Here is a 21,359-nt window from a genome sequence, read left to right on the forward strand (position 1 = left end):
TCATTCCCTAAATGCCTTCAATAGGCAGGGCTGGGTCATGCCAAAGCTAGGTGGGTCTCCCTTGTGGGTGTCAGGAACCAAGTACTTGAACCATTACCTGCTGCCTGGTAATTAGCAGGAAGCTGGAATCCAGAGTTGAGCCAAGACCCAAACCAGGCACTCTGACATGGGAAGTGGGCATCTCAGGCAGTGTCCTAACTGCAATGCCAAATGCCTGCCCTATGTGGCATTTTCTTACTTGGTTATTACAGGTTTTATTCCAGCTGTTTTGTATATCCATTCTGGGTGATTTCTTTATTGTTAACACTTACAATGGGTATTTGCCACCTATGATTTATTCTTAATTAGAATCTATCATCCAAAAAAAGTCCAGACTACCTCAATTCAGTGTACCATTTTGTGTTGCTCAAGAAGTATTTTTAGTCTGTTTTTCATTTCCTTACTTTTAATGAGATGTAAGCAATCAATATGTATTATTAAAATTTAATTATTTCAAAGAAGTGAATATTCTCAATTTAATCCCAGTACATTAAAATAAATTCCAGTAGGGGATAGCTGTAGGTGATTCCACGGCTTAACTGTCATTTTCATGAAAATAGCCCTCAAAGGGATGCTTTCAGCCCAAACATCTCCTTTGAGCTGACATCTCCTTTTGGATGTTAAAGGCACTCCAAATGCATGCCTGTGGAAAGCTGATTTTCAGCCCAATCTATTCCTTTTCCAGTATTTTCACATTGTGAATGATTCTGCTGTCCATCCAGGTAAAATGAAAAGATGTAGCTTTCATTTTTGAGAAAGTCTCTCTCTGACCTCTGTTATCCTTTAGAACTAATTGTTGATTTTGCCATCCAGAGCTAATCATTCTTAACCTCTTGCTGTTTCTACTGCTATGCAGAGCTATCCCCACCAAAGCAATGGCCTTCTGTTTGCTCTCGTATCATTCACTCTCCTGCCAATCAGTTCTTCTACAGCCAGTGATTTTTTTTAAAGATTTACTTATTTATTTTGAATACCAGAATTACACAGAGAGAGGAAGACACACACACAGAGGGAGATCTTTCATCCACTGGCTCTCTCCCCAGATGGCAGCAATGGCCAGTGCTAGGCCAGGCCGAAGCCAAGAGCCAGGAACTCCATCTGGGTATCCCATGTAGGTGGCACAGGCCCAAACACATAGGCCATCTTCCACTGCTTTTCTCACGCCATTAGCGAGGAGCTGAATTGGAAGTGGAGCAGCCATAACACAAATCCACTACCCACAATGCCAGCTGCAGAATCAGTGATTTAAAATAACATTGTTCTCCACTAAATAGATGATAAATATACAAAGATGAAATGCAGAAGGCACAACAGGCTGAACAGTGAAAAGTCTGTCTCCTTCCTGTTCCTGTTCCTGTTCCTCCAGCCCCTGAGTCCCTCCCATCAGGGGCACCTGATCCTGTTCTTTGTACATATGTGCCTGTCAGCAAAATCGCTTCTCCTCAGAGGAAGAGCTTACATTGGCCTTTTTGTTCTCACTTGATACACGTGCTTGAGTGTTACTTCTAAGTCGTAACTCAGCGTTTTCTCTAGTTCTTCCTCCTCCAGTCTCCCTGTGTCTAAATCCCTTTGCTTTAGTGTTGAGCCTGTCTTACATGTTCCAGACTCTGTGCACATGTCTTCTCTGAAGATTCCTCTTCTTTCTCTCAGCTTGAAGATTCAGTGTAAGCATCAGCTTCTCGGAGCAGTTCTCACTGAACCCAGGGTCCAAGTAAGCCCCCATTTCTTTGGTCACAGTTTGTGTATTTGGGGATTGGTGCCTGTTTTTTTCCTTTATGGCAAGCTTCAGTACCAGAGTCTATGTTTAACTCATCATTGTATGCCCAGTAGTCACACAGCAATAGTCAAGATATATTCATTGAATGACTGCGTGTGAGGCTCAGTTTGCTTGGGGGAGCAACTCTCTCAAAGTAACCTGTTCTTTCTCTTGTCTGCTATTTCTTGATACAGCAAGTCCTAGGAACTTCTACCCTGTGGACATTTAATATATTTTACCACAGCAACCCTCCAGTAAGGAGCATTAAGAATTTTGGGAGAGCAAGAAGGGGAAAAAGAAGTGAAAACTAGGAGAACATACGGGAAAAGATGTGTCTGGGATTCCTTGGGGTCAGCAGGTTGTAGCTGAGCTACTCTGTCAACATTAGATTAACTTCTCAGTGGGGTTGTAAACTCTCCCTTAACACACTCTAAATTTTTTCAATTCCCAGCTCATAGTTGAGTATTTCAAGAAATTTGTGGAAAATAGAAGTAAAAGATCATTTTGGTGCACAAAAATAGTTTAATTGAGGGGCCGGGTAAAGCCACTGCTTGCTACAGTAACATCCCATATGGGTGCCTGTTTAAGTCTTGGCTGCTTCACTTCCGATCCAACTCTGCTGATGGTCTAGAAAAACAATGGAAGATGGCCCAAGTGCTTGGGCCCCTGCTACCCATGTAGGGGAATCGAGAGAAGCTCCTGGCTCCTGGCTGTGGCCTGGCCCAGTGCTGGCTGTTGGTGTCATGTGGGGATGGAAGAACCTTCTCTGTCTCTCCATCTCTCTCTCTCTAATTCTGACAGAGAAAGAGAGATCTTTTATCTGGTAGTTTAATCCTCATATGGCCACAATAGCCAGGGATCTGCCTGGCTGTAGCCAGGAGCCAGGAACCAGGAGCCAGGAGCGAGGAGCTTCATCTGATCTCTTAACCGTCTTCCAGTGATTTTCCCAGGCACATTAGAAGGGAGCTGGATCAGAAGTGGAGCAGCCGGGACTCAAACTGATGCCCATATGAGATGACAGTGTTGCGGGAGGCAGCTTAACTGTTGTGCCTCAACATCAGCCCCAATTGTTGATCTTCTGTAGAGAACATCTTCTCAGTACTATTTGGATAACTCAGGTAGTCACTGATAGATTCCTGAAATTATTTTTTGTATATTTATTTGTAAGGTGAAGAGAAAGAGAGAAGGGGGCGGGGTATCTATCATCTGCAGACTCACTCCCCAATTAGCTTGTATTGCTGAGATTAGGCCTGGAAGCCAGGAGCCAGGAACACCATCCTGGTTTCACACATGGGTGGCAGAGGCCCAAGGACTTGGGCCATCTTCTGCTGCCTTCCCAGGCACATTAGCGGGAAGCTAGATTAGAAGCAGAGAATCTGGAACTCAAACCTGCTCTCTGATATAGGATGCCAGCATTGCAAGCAGGAGCTTTAACTGCTTCACCAGAACCTCGGCCCTCTGTTTCTAAATTTCTGACTCAAGAGTCAGTGCTGTATGCCTGGTGTCCTAGTGTCATGGATGTTGACTCCTGTTTAGCCTGGATATGGGAATTGACAGCAGGATTCCTCAAAAATGTATCAGGAAAGTGAATTCATTCGTAGTGGCTCTCCAGTATTGCAATTAGATGATCTGTCCCCTCTTTTGAAATCCATGCTTTTGCTTGCTTCTCACTTGTAAAATCAAATAGCAGTTGCCAATGATGGATGTCTGTACTGTTTTAAAGACATACTGTTTTTTTAGCTATTATATTTACAAACATTTCTTTTTCAACCTCAAAACAAATACACAAATGTAATACTGATTTGCAACCACACAACTGGTAGAAAATATGCTGTTTTGGCTACTGAGTAAAAGTAAATATGTGCATCTCCTAAACTAAAAAAAAAAAGTCGCAATCAGATAGGATGGTTTATGGTCACCAGCTTTATGTCCGTAACAGCAGAGATACCACAATCTAAAAATAAAATCAGAGTGATGAATTTCAATGACAACAATAAAAGTTTTGGGGCTGGGAGAGTTGTTCGTTTAATTGGGGGCACCACCTTCTCCTGTCCTCAGGTATACGATATTGTTCCATTTTAAGCTATTGAGGGAGAAGGGCTTTATGTGTTAAATTGTAAGCTAATAAGTGCTCTTTTTCTCATTAACACACACGACCTCTATGATTTATGTTCTCATGCACCCTGGCCCAGTTTCTCACTCTCCGTTAATGATGTTGAGAACTTCTGTTTAACATGAATTATTTTCTAACTGAATCTCTGTAAATTCACAATAGATGTTAATTGTAATGTTCTACTCTTCCTGTTCAGGAAAGAAAAATATAAAAGTGAACCCTGCTTGTTGTAGTTTTTTGGATTTCCTTAACATATGTACAGAAATGACTCAATTTATGGGAATTGTGCAGGCAGCTTTGCCATGCTTCTGATAGTAGAGATAATACATGAGTTTCTTATTGCAAATAATAAGCTATTTGCTGTTCAAATAACAATTAGTGGAGCTGGAATGAGAAAGGCAGATGAAGGATAACTGATAATTAGGAAAGGCTTGTCCTATTTTATGTTCCTCTTAATTTTTGGTGAATAAAATATTCTCATATTATTTTTCCTTCCTTGACACAGATGATTATGGAATTTGGATCTAACTCCAAATCGATAATATCTGCAGGAAAGTCCTAGAAAATGATAATAAATGCATTCTAAAATTTGCATAATTAGCTAATAGATTGAGTTAATAGTTTTTAAAGTTGGGGAAGAAAAGAATTTAGAGGAAAGAGTCTAGAAAAATATGCACGTCAGGACAAACTAATAAGTCTTTTAAGAAAATCAGTAGCCACGACTGGATTTTCTGATGACTGCAGTCTCTACAGGATGTTGGTCATAGTTCTCAGTTCGACCAATCAAGAGGTGAAAATTGGTGTTGGTGTGTTGTGGCATGGTGTGTTGGACCACCTGCGCCACTGGTGTCCCATATGGACACTGGTTCAAATCCTGGCGCATCATCTCTCATCCAACTCTTGCCAATTCTCCTGGGAAAACAGCTGAAGATTAAAAATAGAAAAAAATGATGTGAAAATTTTGGCAACAGACGAAATCATTCCAGAGAATTCTGGAGTATTACACCAAAACATATTAAGGCTGTTGCCAAATTCAGTCCCATAATAGTATAGTAGATGAAGCTAAACACCTGCAAGAGGCAGTGATTTGCCATGTGTGTTTTGCCAGTTTACTTAAAGAGCTAGACTGAATTCCAGTTTCCTTTTCTTTTTACCTTTGGTGAACTCACTTTATTCCTCCCAAGAATACGTTTTTTCTTAAGTAAGGTACAGGAGAAAGCAATGGAGTGCACCAGGGAATGGTTGGTGAATGCTATAGAATAAAAAATTTGGTCTTTGTTGGATTTCTGGCATGGGTTGAAGTATCTTCGCTACTCATGAGCCCCCTTAGTTTACAGCTGAGGTTATACTAATAAGGCAACTCATCATGGCCTCTAGACAGCAATAGGATGTGGTCTGGTCATGTGATTAGGCAGTTAGCGCTTTGAACCACATGGTATCAACCCAACCTCCCAACCTCTAAGTCTAGATAGGGGCTGGAGATTGATCCTGTGACCAAAGTTCCAGTAAAAACTCTAGACACTAGAGCTCAGTGGAGCTTCCTTTTTCTTTTCTTTTCTTATTTTTTTAAAAGATTTATTTATTTATTTATTTATTTGAGAGAGAAAGAAAGAGAGATATCTTCCATCCACAGTTCAGTTCCCAAATGACCACAATGGCTAGGGCTAGGGCTAGGAGCCTGGAATTCCATCCAGTTCTCCCATATGGGTACAGGAGTCCAAGTACTTGGACCATCTGCTGCTTTCCCAGGTGCATTAGCAGGGAGCTGGATTAGAAGACTTGTACTGGCACTCATATGGGATGCTAGCATTGCAGGCAGCGGCATAACCTGCTGTACCACAATGCCAAACCCTCAGTGGGGCTTCCTGGCTGGGAATACTTCTGTGTGCTGGGAGGGGCCATACTTTGACTTACAGGTAAAAGACACATAAGATCAGTGAATCAGATTTTCCCAGACCTCATCCAATGTGTTTCTTTATTTGGATAATATGGTTTATATTCTTTGTGGTAATACTGTAATCATACACATAGCATTTTTTTCCTGATTTCTGAATATTATTCCAGTGTGATATCAAACTTGCAGGCAGTCATTAGCCTCCACCATAGTTATAACCATCATTACAGATTTTACAGGTGGCTAGAGCAGTCTTTTTGAGGACTTATATAGGGCAGTCTGCACTAACTCTGTTCGTATCGGAAGTGAAATGTTTTACAGCATAACAGTTGGAGTTGGCATTGGAACATAGGTTTATAACAGCTCCCTTAAACTCCATGTGACCTATTTGTTGTAGGCTGATTTGGTACGGAGAACCTGATGTGAGTCAGGTTGGTTATGAACTGATGGTGGGCCATTGACTTGAAATGTCTGTTTCTCTCCTTATGGGTGGCATTTTGCTTTCTGTAGTAAGGAACGTGTATTGAAAAATGTCAACTGTAAAATTTAATATGTATACCAAGGACATTTTCTGTATTTGAGTGTGTCTCCTAGTTTCTACACATCTTATAACAAGGCTAAGTGACATATACTAGAGTCTTGAGCCTCAAGCTATACTACTTCTTTTTTTTTTTTTAAAGATTTTATTTATTTATTTGAGATATAGAGTTACCGTGAGAGGGAAAGACAGAAAGATCTTCCATCCACTGGTTCACTCCCCAAATGGCTGCAACTACTGGAGCTGAACCCATCCAAAGGCAGGAGCCAGAAGCCAGGAGCTTCTTCCAGGGGCCCAAGGACTTGGGCCATCTTCTACTGCTTTCCCAGCCCATAGCAGAGAGCTGGATCAGAAGTTGGTCAGCCTGGACTAGAACCAGTGCCCATATGGAATGCTGGCACCACAGGTGGAGGATTAATGCCACAGTGCTGGCCCCAAGTACTTCTTTTTTGTAAAATATTTATTTATTTGAAAGAGTTACAGAGAAGGAGAGGCAGAGGGAGAAGGAGAGAAAGGGGGGGCGGGATTTACATCCACTGGTTCATTCCTTGAATGGCCACAACAGCCCTGGACTGGGCCAGGCCGAAGCCAGAGATTCATCAGGTTTTCCACCTGGGTGCAGAGGCCCAAAGACTTGGGCCATCTTATTCTCCTTTCTCAGGTGTATTAGCAGGGAGCTGGATCAGAAGTTGAGCAGCTGGGGCTCAAACTGGCACCCATATGAGATGCTGACACTGCAAGCCACACTGTTACACCACAGTGCCAGCCCCTCAAACTGTACTTCTCAAGCCAAAGTCATTGGTATCAATGAGGGACTTGTTAGAAATGAGGACATAACCATAATCTGTGGTTTAATAAGCTCCCCAGGTGAGATGTGCATATTAAAGTTTGAGAAATTTTATTCTGAAATGTGGCAATAATTAGATTTATATTAAATCTAAACTTTAACTTGAAGAAACTGAAGATGAACATTCTGGCTTAGTTTTTGATCTGTTAATTTTGTTCAACAATCACAATCTGTCTGTAATTGACAAGTTCTTCCACAACTACTCACTATGATGATACTCTGTTTCGTGAAATTTAGCATTTGTTAACATCTGTTAATGTTTCAATATTCCACAGAGGTATTAAATATTGATCTCTAAATCCTGGTTAGATATAGCTGATTGAACACATATGTTTATTTGTTCTCGTTGAAATGTCACTGAATTGCCAACAGGGAATGAAACAACCCCATAACTTAGAATAATAAAGAGAATGGGAAGTCTACTATAGTAGACGAGTTGGTTGCAAATTTACAGTTGTATAGAGAGTTTGGGAATGAATTGTTGTACGCAAGTAGAAAAAATAGCAATTGGAAAAAGGAAAAACAGTTTATCTGTAAGATACACAAAACTGATTGACTGGAAATGCAATCATAATATGCTGTGAAATGCAATCTTAGTACTATGTTACTCAGCTGTAATAATTCATAATAATTGTAAATGAATGTTAATTTAGCAAAAAGTTTTGTTAAAATTATATTTTGGGGATGGGAGTTTGATCTAGCAGTTAAGACACCAATTAAGACTTCTACATCCTGTAACAGAGAGCTTGGGTTTTATACTCTGTTCTGGCTTCTGATTTTAGCTTCCTGCTAGTGTAGAACCTGCAAGGCAGTACTGATAGCTTTAAAGTAGTTGGGCCTCTGCACCCATCTGGGAGCTTAGGCATCTCTGGCTGTTGCAGGCACTTGGGAAATAAAACAGTGGCCGGGAGTGCCCTCTATTTTTGTCTGTCTGTCTGTCTCTCTCTCTCTCGCTCGCTCTCTCTCTCAAATAAAGGAACAGATTGGGAAGGAACATGTGGAAGAGTTCTTCAAAATATTATTTCTGAGCAAACAAAATATATCTCAGACTTTAAAATTCAGTACTAGTAAGATAGATATAGAGTGTGTTGCTAACATCAGAAAAACAAAATAACTGTGCTACCTTTCTATTTTGCTTTCCCTATCCCCAGCCCTGCACATAATGATACATGGGGCAGCGCTGGTTACCCTTTGAAGATCTGATGGTCCTAATTCTACCACCTGCTGTGTCTTTATAAACTTAAAAAGGCACACACTGCCACAATTCTCTTACTATTTTGTCATCCTAGTTCTCTACTATGCCTCATAGATGTTTTCTTCTGACTTATGAAGAGTAGGCAAAAAGAAACTATTTCCAGCAGCTCCTTCAAAGGGATTCATTTTTAATTTGTGTTGTCACTCAGCCATTTGCCCAAGTGGCTTCAGAATTACTTGTTCAGGGAGAGAAAAGACAATTTTTCTTTTCAAGCGGCCCAATAGCCTTAATCACTTGGAGAACAGCATGGAGTTATCATTAGTGCAAATGAGGACCAATAGTTCCTTTTGTTTAGGCAGATGGAAATGTTTTTAATTTTTACACCCTGTGACATTTGTGAGATGTTCAGATATTTCCAAAATTGCAAAAGCCATCTGGTCAAAATGCCTTGGCCCTGTTAACTTATATAACCCTGCCCAATTATATGTCTTAGCTTTCTCATAATTTGTGTTCCAAATTTTTATTACGTTTGTTCAATAGCAAATATAATATTAAATTAAGTATGGTGTTTTGAAAGCCACTCAGATAGTACTTTGGATTTCATTAAGATTTCGGAATCTTGGAGATTGTGTAAGAGAAAATATCCACTCTTGAGTCACCTGGGTTCAGGAATACATAATTTTACTCAGAAGGTTCATGTTAGCTGGGTCATTGCTATCTGCCTTTGCCAACCAATTTTGTACAAGGCAGTAGAGTACAGGTGATAATAGACACAGGCCAACATTTAATGACAGCAAATAAGCCAATACTGGAAGCGAACAGAAAGCCTCTAAAATCCCCTGGAGTCTCAGTCTCTCTCCTTTTCTCTCTTGCCTCAAGTTTGTAATTTCTGTGGTTCTTTTTTCATTCGTTTTTGTCTTTTTTTGTCTCGCTGTTTTTTCTTTCTTTTCTCTGTTCCCTCCCACCCCCAAATCATATCCACTTGTGCTCAAGAAAATAACGTAAGTAGGAAATTGAATAGTGAGTGCCATAGTGGTTTGATACATGAGACAATGGAAGACTAAGAGATAACTGCAGAAAAACTTAAAGTTTCAGTTTTTGAAGTGTGATGCCAATGGCATAAGCGATTTTGTCAGAGGAAAAAAAAATCATCCTAGTTTTCCTTTTGCTAGGAAATTATAAGGTAAACCAAATTACCAGCAGGCAGAATACATCTTAATAGTTGTTCTTGGGGCCGGCGCCGTGGCTCACTTGGCTACTCCTCTGCCTTCGGCGCCAGAATCCCATATGAGTGCTGGGTTCTAGTCCTGGTTGCTCCTCTTCCAGTCCAGCTCTCTGCTGTGGCCCGGGAAGGCAGTGGAGGATGGCCCAAGTGCTTGGGCACCTGCACCCGCGTGGGAGACCAGGAGGAGGCACCTGGCTCCTGGCTTCGGATCGGCACTGCGTGCTGGCCATGGTGGCCATTTGGGAGGTGAACCAACGGAGGGACGACCTTTCTCTCTGTCTCTCCCTGTCACTTTCTACCTGTCAAATAAATAAATAAAAAATCTTTAAAAAAATAGTTGTTCTCTTTTCCTAGCTCAAAATAGGGTTTTTAATTCAGAGGAAAATGTCTTTTTTTCTACTTGAGGAAATGGAGATTTATTGTAGCTTCTATAAGGCGAATAGGTGCTCTCTTATATATCCTCTATTAAAAAAAGAGCAACTTTGTGGATGAAGGAGATGACTAGCTTGTGTATCAGGATTAGGTTAATTATGATCTGGAATTTTTCCTAAAAGAGATTTGGACACTATTTTATTGCTGTAGTCTTTCTTTTCTCTTTCCTCCCTCCTAGTTTTCCCACCACATCCAGTTCTCTCAATTTTTGTAGGGAAGAGACATGTCTGGTCTATCTTTGAATGGCCTAAAGCTTCTATATTTTAATGTTTTAGGTACATATTTATTGAATAAAGAAATGTCAGCCAAGTCCAGTCTCTAGCCATTGTTATGGTTTGATACTATAGAGTGCTTTAGGATTTTTTTTTTTTTTTTTGGTCTGGTAACACTGCCACTGAGATTCTGAGAAAAGTAAAATTATGTCTCATTTTAGACCTGCCATTAGCTCAGTTCCAATGTTTTTTTCCCCTCTTGCTGTATAATGTAAATAGGGCAAAGATCAAAAGATCCAGGCTTATTTCTTCTGTTGGTGACATACTGGATATGAAAGGAACAAACATTAACATGTTTGTTCATTTATTCTCACAATAACTAAATAGAATTTTAAATGAAGACATTGGAAGAGGCAATTTTTAAAATCACATAAACTAAAAATATCTAGTATCATATTTTCTGTTGTAGCTGTGCTCTTTGAATGTATCATAATTGTCCTTTCTAGAAAACAGATGTAGGCAATTCTCTTTTGCCTTAAGGGTTTTACAAGTAAGTTGTATTAGTTGAAGGTACACAAATGCCAAGCTATTTCAGGCAAATAGCCAAATAATTTCTGGGATTCTTAGTTGGCACATCAACTAACTATACTTTTAGGGTAATGATTTTGGCTGAATGTTTAAAATAGTAGAATTTTGTATATTGGTACACCTTATCTCTAGTCTTTCTCAAAAAGTTAAACTTTCACCTTTTCTTAAAAGAATATTTTGATGTTTTTCCAAATCACTTTGCAAGGTTTTGTCTATAAGTTATACCTAACAGAACAAATGTTGCCATTTGTTTGTGGATAGCTATTAAAATTTAAAATGGGCTAAGCAGTTATATAAGAAGCAATGAACTATATTGCGCATGTAATAAAATGTAGTCCCACACCTAAACTGGAAGGCACACTATTTCCTTCTTGCTTTGATCCCTGTGGCCCCAGGAGTTAATGGAGGGCATGAATTGTCATTGCTGGAGGGATGCCAAGTCACTGGACAAAGTGAGTGCTTTTGGTTGTTTTCTTTATGAGGCTGTCACCCTGGTTGTGCTAGTGCTGAAGAGACAAAAGCAGAAGAAAACCTTTGGCAAAAGGGCTGCGGCTTTCTTCCAGTAGAACAAAAGCATTATGACATTATCCATATTCACTATTTATGTTGAAAGTAATGAAAGGGAATACCCTTTTTGTATTTGAAAGTAGGTTTACACCAAAGTGTAGTGAAATCATCTGTGTTCCAACTGAATGAGATTTTTAAAGTGTAATTTCTTAACTCATTCATATTAAATTCTCACGAAAAGTCAACACTAATTTCTGGTCTTTTGTAAAGCTCTTGAAATAATACCAATTGGTTTTAAGAAACAGAACTGCTTCTGACTCTGCTCTTATCATTCAGAGCATTGAGGTGGTAATTTAACATTTTCACCCCTCAAATCAAATTATTTTTCATCCTATCATTTGCTCAGCTTCTTGGCTTATCCAGCTTGATTACATTTGCCTTTTCTTATTTTGAGTGATATGGTCTTAAAGTGTGAAATAGAAAAAAATTGATCTTCCCAAGTTTATCAAGTAATATGTCAGTGTTCTGTGTGAGTTGTGTTTTGCTTGATAGAAAATTGTGATTCTGGGGCCAGCGCTGTGGTGTAGCAAGTAAAGCCACTGCCCGTGGTTCCAACATCCCATATGGGTGCTGGTTCGAGTCCTGGCTGCTCTGCTTTCAATCCAGCCCCCTGCTAATGCACCTGGGAAAGCAGTAGAAAATGGCTCAAGTCCTAGAGCCCGTGCACCCACGTGGGAGACCTAGAAGAAGGCCCTGGCTCCTGGCTTCAGATTGGCCCATCTCTAGCTATTGCTGCCATTTAGGGGATGAACGAGTGGATGGAAGACCCCCCCCCCCCCACCGCCTTTCTGTAACTTAGCCTTTCAGATAAATAAGCAAATCTTTAAAAAAAGAAAATTGTGATTCTGGTTTAACATCTTTTTTTTTGTCATTATTAGGAATATGACTAAATACTAATTAAAAAATTCTTCAACTAGAAAAGACCATTTCAATAAGCCATCCGAGTGGTTCTTCCAGCATGCTTTTTAATACAAATTGAAAATAGAATGCACCCTTCTTGAAAATTATTTTTACTTCAGGTTTTTTATAGCATTGCAAATGCTAGGAAAAAACTGAGGTGGAGGAAGGTTACCATGGTTCTACCATATCTTGGTATCACTAGAAACTGGACTGACCAATGACACCTTTGTGGCGTTAGAAGTTGACAAGGCCTGCATATACTTTGTTGGCATCCTAGACTTATGCATTTCTAATCTACTTGTAATGGGTTGAATTGTGTCCCTTCAAAGGATGTACAGTAGTCCCTGCTTATCCACAATTGTGCTTTCTGTGACTTAAGTCATAAGTGGTCAACCACAGAATGAAAATATCAACTGGAAAAATTTCAGAAATAAATGTTATAAAGAATTCATTATAATATATTTTTTTATTACTTCTATTATCATTGATTATTATTGTTAGTCTCTTCAGGTGCCTAATTTATTCATTAAACTTATGGTAGGTATATGGAGATGGGAAAAACAGACATGGTATCTAGGGTTTAGTACTGCTTCTGCTTTGAGGAATCTCCTGAGTGTCTCAGAGTGTGTCCTCATAGATACTGCTCCTCTCTGTAAATGGAACACAAGAAGATATTATCAAAATAAAGCCTTACAGTCTACCCATGAAGATACTAGCTTAGAAATCTCTAAGGAATTTATCTGAAAACTCTTCTGATTTAATTATTTTAAGAGTTTTTTCCATCTTTTGAAGAGCTTTATGATGTATTTTAGAGATATTAATTAGAATCTTGTGGACCATTTTGTAATTTGTGGAAAGACGGTGAACTTTGAAGTTTCACAGATTTGAGTTTTAATCCCAACACAGATTTCTCTGGGGCAAGGTATTCAGCCTTTCTAAGCCCTCTAATGTATGTACTGTGCTCAGCTTCCTCTAGCCTTTCTATAGCCCCTGTCCCAAATGCTGTTGTCATCTTCTCCTCTCTTCCAATCTACCATATTTAAGCTTTGAGTTAATCACTATTAAAAAGAGGAAATAAATAGCAGTTCCTCAGTAATTGCTTGACTTTTGGTTTATTTCTGACCATAACTTTAATAAAAAATGCTCTTGTTTTCAAGTTGTAGGTCATGACTTATTGGTAGTTAATGAAATCAGTTACTGAGTCATTGTAGTTTAAAACAAAACAAACCCAAAAGAAATGAAAACTATAACAGAATAGAAAAATATCTAAATATCTTTTTAAGAGTAAAAATAAATATTTTATTTTTGTAATGCATGTATGTTGCAATATGCTGTATTTTTTATGTGGAATATAATTTTTAAAAGATTTAGAAGTGCTTAAACAAATATAAGTTTTAGTTTTTCTGATTTCTATTCACCTTCCCAGCAGTCTATTAACTTGTGATATTGTCTGACTACTGATATAAAGTTAAATAATGAAGTAGCCAGGATGTGTGACCACTGGGAATACCTTTTCCCGGTTTCCTATTGTAGATTCTTAGATTCCTTCTAGTTGTGACTAAAAGCTTTGTAACTTTTTCAGTGTCTCTAATGACTGTGGCATGGATGAGGTAGAATTGTTCTGCTTCTTTCCAAATTTGTCATTTTTGTCAGGCCTCACTTCAGAAAATAGGCAGTGGATAAAATATTATTGCTAGCTAACTAGATCCTCAGTTCCCTGCTCTTATGATAATTGCTGTTCTTAATTTTAATCCTTAGACCCAAGCCTACCAAACTGCTGCACGACATTTTTCTAAGAGGTCATAATGGCACAGAAGAGAAATCCCTAGGCTTATGGTAGATGCTAACAAGCTGTCAATTTGTTTTTTCATGGAGAGCAGATCCCTCTCATACTGCCCATAAAAACTTGCCAGTTATGTCTTGGCAAGCTATTTAAACTCCCTTAACCTACATTTCTCACCTATAATATAAAATATGGTTACTGATATCATCTTCCTCCTACAGGTTAAATGAGTTTATATGTATGCTAGTACTTGCCATTTGCTAAGTTCTGGTGATGATCATATTGATGATGTTGCTAATTATATCATTTGGCTTCAGGTGCAATTACAGTTGTCTGCCTAGTGTTGGCTCTGCTTGTATTTGAAAATAGTTTGGGAATTTGGTTAATGCTGTTCTTCAACCAAATAAAGAGGTTAGAGTTTAGCCCATCTGGAGAATCACATTCAGTTTCTGGTACTACATTTTAAGAGACTTGGATCATGCCCCAGATGAGTGACCTGAATGGCTTTAAGGGCATGGGTTTCCATAGCGTGTCACCAAGACACACACTAAGGGACAAGCTAGCATAATCAACAGGTAGGGCGCTGCCCTGTGGAGGTGGATTAGATTTATTCTTTTTTGCCTCCTAAATAGAATGTATTAAGATTATAAAGAAACAAATATCTCAGGCTAACATGATATGGAAAGGCCTCTTTTCTTCTAGAGATTTTCAATAATTGAAGGGACTGATCTAAGCAGAGGATGATGGTTGATGTCCCTTGGTCAAAGCATTTGGAGATTTGGGGACTGGTTGTTTGATGGCAGTATGAGCACTAACATTTCCTTTCACTCTGAGATCGGAGGTCTTTAATACCACTTTGAAAGTATGGGCATCTCTAGACTGGATTAAAGGTGAAAATAGTGGAGTTAGAAATAATGCACAAACTTTGTGAAAAGCAGAATGACTGGCTTTTCTAAGAGTGTGCACAGGGGATTGAGAGAATGTGAGGTTCTATCTTCTGTGTGTTCTTGTTTTTATTGATGTTCTTGCATTTATTCATGTTCTTGTATTTTTGTGTTCTGGCTCCACTGGAGCTAGAATCTGATTTGTTTTTCCAAGGAAGTGTCAGTTTGTTACATATTCTACCTGGTGTTCTGAGTGCTCGCACAGGGAGGGAGTTGGCCTGAGTTGTGCAGCTGAGTATGGGGGCAGAATGCCTCTTATCTATAAAACAAAAACTGCTCTGTTGTTATGTTTATTCAGTAAGCATTTTGTCTGAAAGGTTGCCTGTCCCTTTCCTATTTTCTAGACTATAATGAAATGTAACAGATACATGTACCATGAAGAGTTGGTGTCCTTTTCGCTAGATTAGGAGTTAGCAACAGGATATTAAAGAAGTGTTTGTGGGCACACTCAGACATTAGCGCTTCAGATATCATGAGTAAAATGATGTGCTTTTACTCAATTTATTTTCTGAGATTTTCTCCTTGTTTCAGATGAAAATATTGCCAAAGATGTCTTCATGCAAAACATTATCAAATAATTGAAAATAACTATATTAAGATTCTTCTTATCACAGTTCCTCAAAACACTTATGAAAGAGAGAGTGATGGAAATCTATATATTAGTATTCTTGGCACATAGTAAAATGCTAAATGGTTTTTTCTTTCTCCCTTAGATCTGGAGTGAGTTTCCTAAGACCATAGCAAACTGTTAGTCTGGCGCATATTTAGCATGTGGTAAATGTGTTATTTCTTCTTATGTGTTTAATTATTACTACTCAAGTAAATTTGAGTGCACATTTATTTAAATATAATAGTTAATGATGTTTTTATTAAATGCTGCATATTTTATGTGCCAGGAAATACCTCAAGCATTGCATTGTTGCTTTAAGACTGACCCAGGTCTCCAACACAAAGAAATCACTGAGAGAAAACCTAATTCTCCTTAGCCTCACATGATTATTATGTATTTGAAAGTCAAAACTACAGAGGAAGAGGGAGAGAGAGAACTACAAAGATCTTTGATTTGCTGTTTCACTGCCTGGGTGGCCTTAACTGCCAAGGCTGAGCCAAGCCCAAGCTAGGAGCTGGGAGCTTCATCCAGGTCTCCCACTTAGGTGCAGTGTCACAACCACTTGGACCACCCTCTGATGCCTTCCCAGGTGCATAAGCAGGGAGCTTAATCAGAAGTGGAGCAGCTGGGACTTGAATCATTGCCCCCATGGGGTGATGATGTTGCAGTGGTAGCTTTACCTGCCACAGTACTCACTCCTGCATGATTATAATTGATGTAGTTCATTTTTTTCAGCTATAATACTTAAATTACATTTATTTATATGGATAAATTGTTGCTATTGGGATAAATGCTTTGTTCCCTACTGTTTTTATAATTTCTGTATCATGCCCATGGTTAGAATGGATTTTTTTTGCATTCAAGGGTTTGAATTACATAATTATGTAATCACATAATTATGTAAATTATATAAGAATATAAATTATATATTCATTTTATCTTTAAATATGTTTTGATGATCCTGGTAAAATAAGTTATTTAATATAAACAGTATATTATAGGATATTGGTTTATTGTTTGACCAGGAAACAGAGATGAGAAGCCCAGAATCTTAGTTATTTTTGGAGACATGATTTCTTGTTCTAGATTGAATGGTTGTCTCTTGTGTGAAACCATTGTTAAAAGATGTTTATCAGAAGCAGCTAACCTTAATCTTAGTTCTGGTAAGGAATTTCAGTTTCATCTAGTGCTTTTTTCAAGAACTATTTGGGTGTGTTTGACTATATTGCATTAATAATTGCATCTCTGATGGTTGAAGAGCTATTCCTATCTTCACCAGCCTCGAGTCTGGTACCACACATAACAGAGGTTATTTTTATTACACTCTGATTCTCTCAATATGAGGATTAGGAGGGTCAGTTTATGTACCAAGCTGACTCCATTCCTTGTTTCAGAGGCTGATGAACAGTATAAATGGATATCACAATTGGATTTTGAACCAATAACCTCAGACTCTGAACCATATGTTAAAGTGAGAAGCTGGATATCCCTCACAATGGTCGCATAATACTGTTAGTTTCCTGAAGATATATTAGAGTTAGAAAATAAATATAAACACATAAAGTACTGTGAGGTCTCCAAATGTCGCTACAGTTCATTCTTCTAAAAGGCTTACTGAGGTCAACCACAATTGTTTTTACTACACTTTGTTGCTCTGGGCAGTTCAACAACAAATTTCAAATTATGTGTGATATTTACTCAGAATTTATTACTTATTTAGAAATATTTGATTACTCTGAAGAGAAGGGCCTATTAATATACCTGTGAGGGGCCAGTGCTGTGGTATAGCAGGTAAAGGCACTGCCTGCAGAGCCAACATCCCATGTGGGCACTGGTTCAAGTCCCAGCTGCTGTACTTCCAATCCAGTTCTCTAGTATGGCCTCGGGAAGCAGCAGATGATGGCCTAAGTCCTTGGGCCCGCATGGGCCCATATGCATAGTTTTATTTTTTCCCCTAGATTTATTTATTTGTAAGGCAGATTGACAGAGAAACAGAGAAATAGGGAGAGATATTCCATCTGCTGGTTCACTCACTAAATGACTGCAAAAACCGGGGCTGGGCCAGGCCGAAACCAGGAGCCTGTAATTCCATCCAGGTCTCCCACATGTGTGGCAAGGGCTCAAGGACTTGTGCCATCTTTCACTGCTTCACCAGGTACATTAGCAGGGAACAGGGTCAGAAGTGAAACAGCCTGGACTTTAACATGCACTCTTGTATGCTGGTGTCTCAAGTGGTGGATTAAAACATTGTACCACAACACCAGCCCCTGTACATATGTAATTTTAAACTCAGTTGTTTGTATTCTTTACTTTATTATTTTCTGACACAATATTTGTGATTTTTCATCTAAACAACTAGTCCATAGAAGTTTAAGTATTTTTCTACATAGTTATTAGAAGATCTTATAAGAGTTATCATGAGTAAAGTACATATGTTTTCCTTTTTATAAACACATAAAGTGTTCTTCAGAGCCACTTTACCTTCTTGAAGCTGACGCCTCATTTTCTTGAGTGACCAATCTCTCTGAGTATACAATAGGGAAAATGTGGCAGTTATCCATGTTTTTATAACCTAGAAAGAATTTGTGATAAGTAAATGTGCCACTTAACTAAAGCAGTCTAAGGATAGTGTTAGACTAGTTTCTGTAGATATAGTGGAGAAGACCAATAATAAATTTGAACCAAGTTCCATATCAACATAGTGTCATAAGTAAAACATTTGGAACCAAGAAAAAAATTTCATAGTATTATCATTCTGTGAACATGTGGATTAAAAGTGTATCTTTGCAATGTAAAATAACTAAGCCATATTCATGAAAACATTTAATAAGAAAATAAGCAAAAATATAATCCACTAGCATGTAAGTCCCTAGATGGTGAGGAATCCGTCCTGTTCACTGCTATTTTTTCCAGTGACTAAAAGCCATACAATAAGTCTGCCTTGGATATAAACAAAATTAAAGGTAGTCAAAGAATTATACTAAAAATTATTTTAGAGCCGGCGCCGTGGCTCAATAGGCTAATCCTCCGCCTTGCAGCGCCGGCACACCGGGTTCTAGTCCTGGTCAGGGCGCCGGATTCTGTCCCAGTTGCCCCTCTTCCAGGCCAGCTCTCTGCTGTGGCCAGGGAGTGCAGTGGAGGATGGCCCAAGTCCTTGGGCCCTGCACCCGCATGGGAGACCAGGAGAAGCACCTGGCTCCTGGCTTCGGATCAGCGCGATATGCCGGCTGTAGCGCACCGGCCGCGGTGGCCATTGGAGGGTGAACCAACGGCAAAGGAAGACCTTTCTGTCTGTCTCTCTCTCACTGTCCACTCTGCCTGTCAAAAATTAAAAAGAAAATAAAAAATTATTTTAATTTGATGTTCATTCATATGTAGTTTTGATTAAAAAATTTCTATCTAGTTAGAATAAAAATGTAAGTGCTGAAATAAATATTAAACACTGTATGTGTATGTTGTTCTTTCTAGGCATATTACTGACAGCATGTTGCTCTTTGGCTTTGTTGACAGTTGCATGTCTTACTCTATACTGTTTTGTTTTAAAGTCATGTATCACTTAACAAAGAGGATATGTTCTAATAAATGTGTTGCTAGATGATTTTGTCACTGTGTGAACAATGTACAGTGTGCCTACAGAAACCTGTAGGGTAGTGGTCAGCCAACTGTTGTGATCTCTTATTGCAAAGAAGATGATGTAAACACAAGTTGTATAAGGGTGCTGCCTACATAGCATGGCATACTGTTTCACACTAAATTTGTTTTATGAGTAGGAGTACAATCTAAAATAATGATAAGGGTAGAATATAGTAACTACCAAAGCCAGTAACATAATTATTTATTATCATTATTAATGATAATTGTAGCATGTGTAATTGAACTGCTATACTTTCATCATCTGGCAGCATGATAGGTTCGCTTACCCCAGCACCACCACTACACTTGAATAATCTGTTGTGTTGTGATGTTAGAACATCCAGGAAGTGTCTAGGCAATAGGAATTTTTCTGCATTACTATGATCATGCGGGACCACCATTGTACATGTGGCAAAGCATTGACTAAAATGTCACTAAGTGGTACTGACAGTATTTTTGGTTCAACTGAGAATGCATATTTCAAGAAAATCTGAATTTTATTTTGCATTATACATTGCAAATTTAATTAATTTATACTCACTTTTGTGAAAAGTCATTTTCCTCTATACAAGGTGAGCAGGTCAGTTAGCATGCATAGAGGTAATAAACTTCAGGAGTTTTATTTGTTTTTTTATACTTTTTTATTTGACAGAGTTATAGACAGTGAAAGAGACAGAGACAGAGAGAAAGGTCTTCCTTCTGTTGGTTCACCCCACAAATGGCTGCTACAGCCGGAGCTACGCCAATCCAAAGCCAGGAGTCAGGTGCTTCCTCCTGGTCTTCCATGTGGGTGCAGGGGCACAAGCACTTGAGCCATCCTCCACTGCCTTCCTGGGCCACAGCAGAGAGCTGGACTGGAAGAGGAGCAACTGGGACTAGAACCATACGGGATGCCGGCACTGCAGGTGGAGGATTAACCAAGTGAGCCATGGAGCCAGCCCCATGGTGTTTTATTTGTTTTAGATAAGGTCCTTTATTGCAACAGGGTCATCCATATGGTATCACAAAATTGTGAAGTATGTTCTTTGAATAGTTTGGCAAGTGCTTAGTTATTTTTTTGTGTGTGTGAATTTTAAGAAGTAACATAGGGAGTATGAAACACCATTCTTTTAAGAAGCAAATGTCTTTACATTCTCATGGGCAATTTGGATTAAAATTTAAGGAAATCAATGGGATAATGATTTGCTTTGAGCATCTGCATTTATTTGACTTTAACAAAAATACTTTATTTCAGTGCTTATTTCTAAATGTTTATTCAGAATTCTTATAAAAATTTTCAAAAGAAATTTGCAGCTTAAAGTAGATCCTCATCTCTTGGATTTTCATATTAGGGTCTCTTCAGGCAGATAATTTTACAGGAAGCATACAAGATATCTGCTCAAGTTCTTGCTGACTTATACAATACCTGCATCCTAATAGGCCATATTTCAGTTCTTATATTTGTGACAAATAGCTGAGCTTTTAAAAAGCTCTGTCCATGGTGCTGAAACCTCTCGTGATGTATGAGCCATGTCTTGCTGATAAATTCTAATGTCAGCCTCTGTGTGATAGTGATTCATCAGGTTGTAAAATTTGTGCTTGGGAACCACATTGAATTAGCAAGTTCCATACTGTGGTGCTGTTAAAATTAACACAGTTTGTCCTTTCCTCTTAAAGAATTCATAACAATTACCTTCCACGTTGTCAAAAACAGCTAGGGTTTAATTAGAAACTGTCAATGCTGTCACAAATGAAATGTCTGATAGTAATACATTGATATGACTACAGTGCTGGACATGTTCACAGAGCAGTGACATGTTAATAATATGAAGAACGCTATTGTAAGGAAAGTTAAATACTTGATTATCAGTATGCACAATAGCAATTAACATGTAGGCCTTGTAGCTTTATAGAAATAAATAACTTGCCTATAGAAACTATGGCTTATTATCACAGATTGCTTTTTATTATTTCAAGATACTTCCTTTTTACAAAAATAAATTTATTTTTGCAGAACTGTGGACTTTTTGTTACTAACAAATGATTGAAACTCTCAAAGATCTTAGTTGTTATTCCAAGTGATATCCTCACATTTCCTATATAA

At 38.6% G+C, this 21,359-nt stretch overlaps 1 protein-coding gene across 5 annotated transcripts in view; it reads left to right on the top strand.

The window, feature by feature from the left end:
* IMMP2L (inner mitochondrial membrane peptidase subunit 2) overlaps positions 1 to 21,359 on the top strand; it is a 1,099,135-nt gene that overhangs the window by 504,881 nt on the left and 572,895 nt on the right. The window lies entirely within an intron of this gene.

This window comes from Oryctolagus cuniculus, chromosome 3 (assembly GCF_964237555.1).
Source record: "Oryctolagus cuniculus chromosome 3, mOryCun1.1, whole genome shotgun sequence".
Lineage (NCBI taxonomy): Eukaryota > Metazoa > Chordata > Mammalia > Lagomorpha > Leporidae > Oryctolagus > Oryctolagus cuniculus.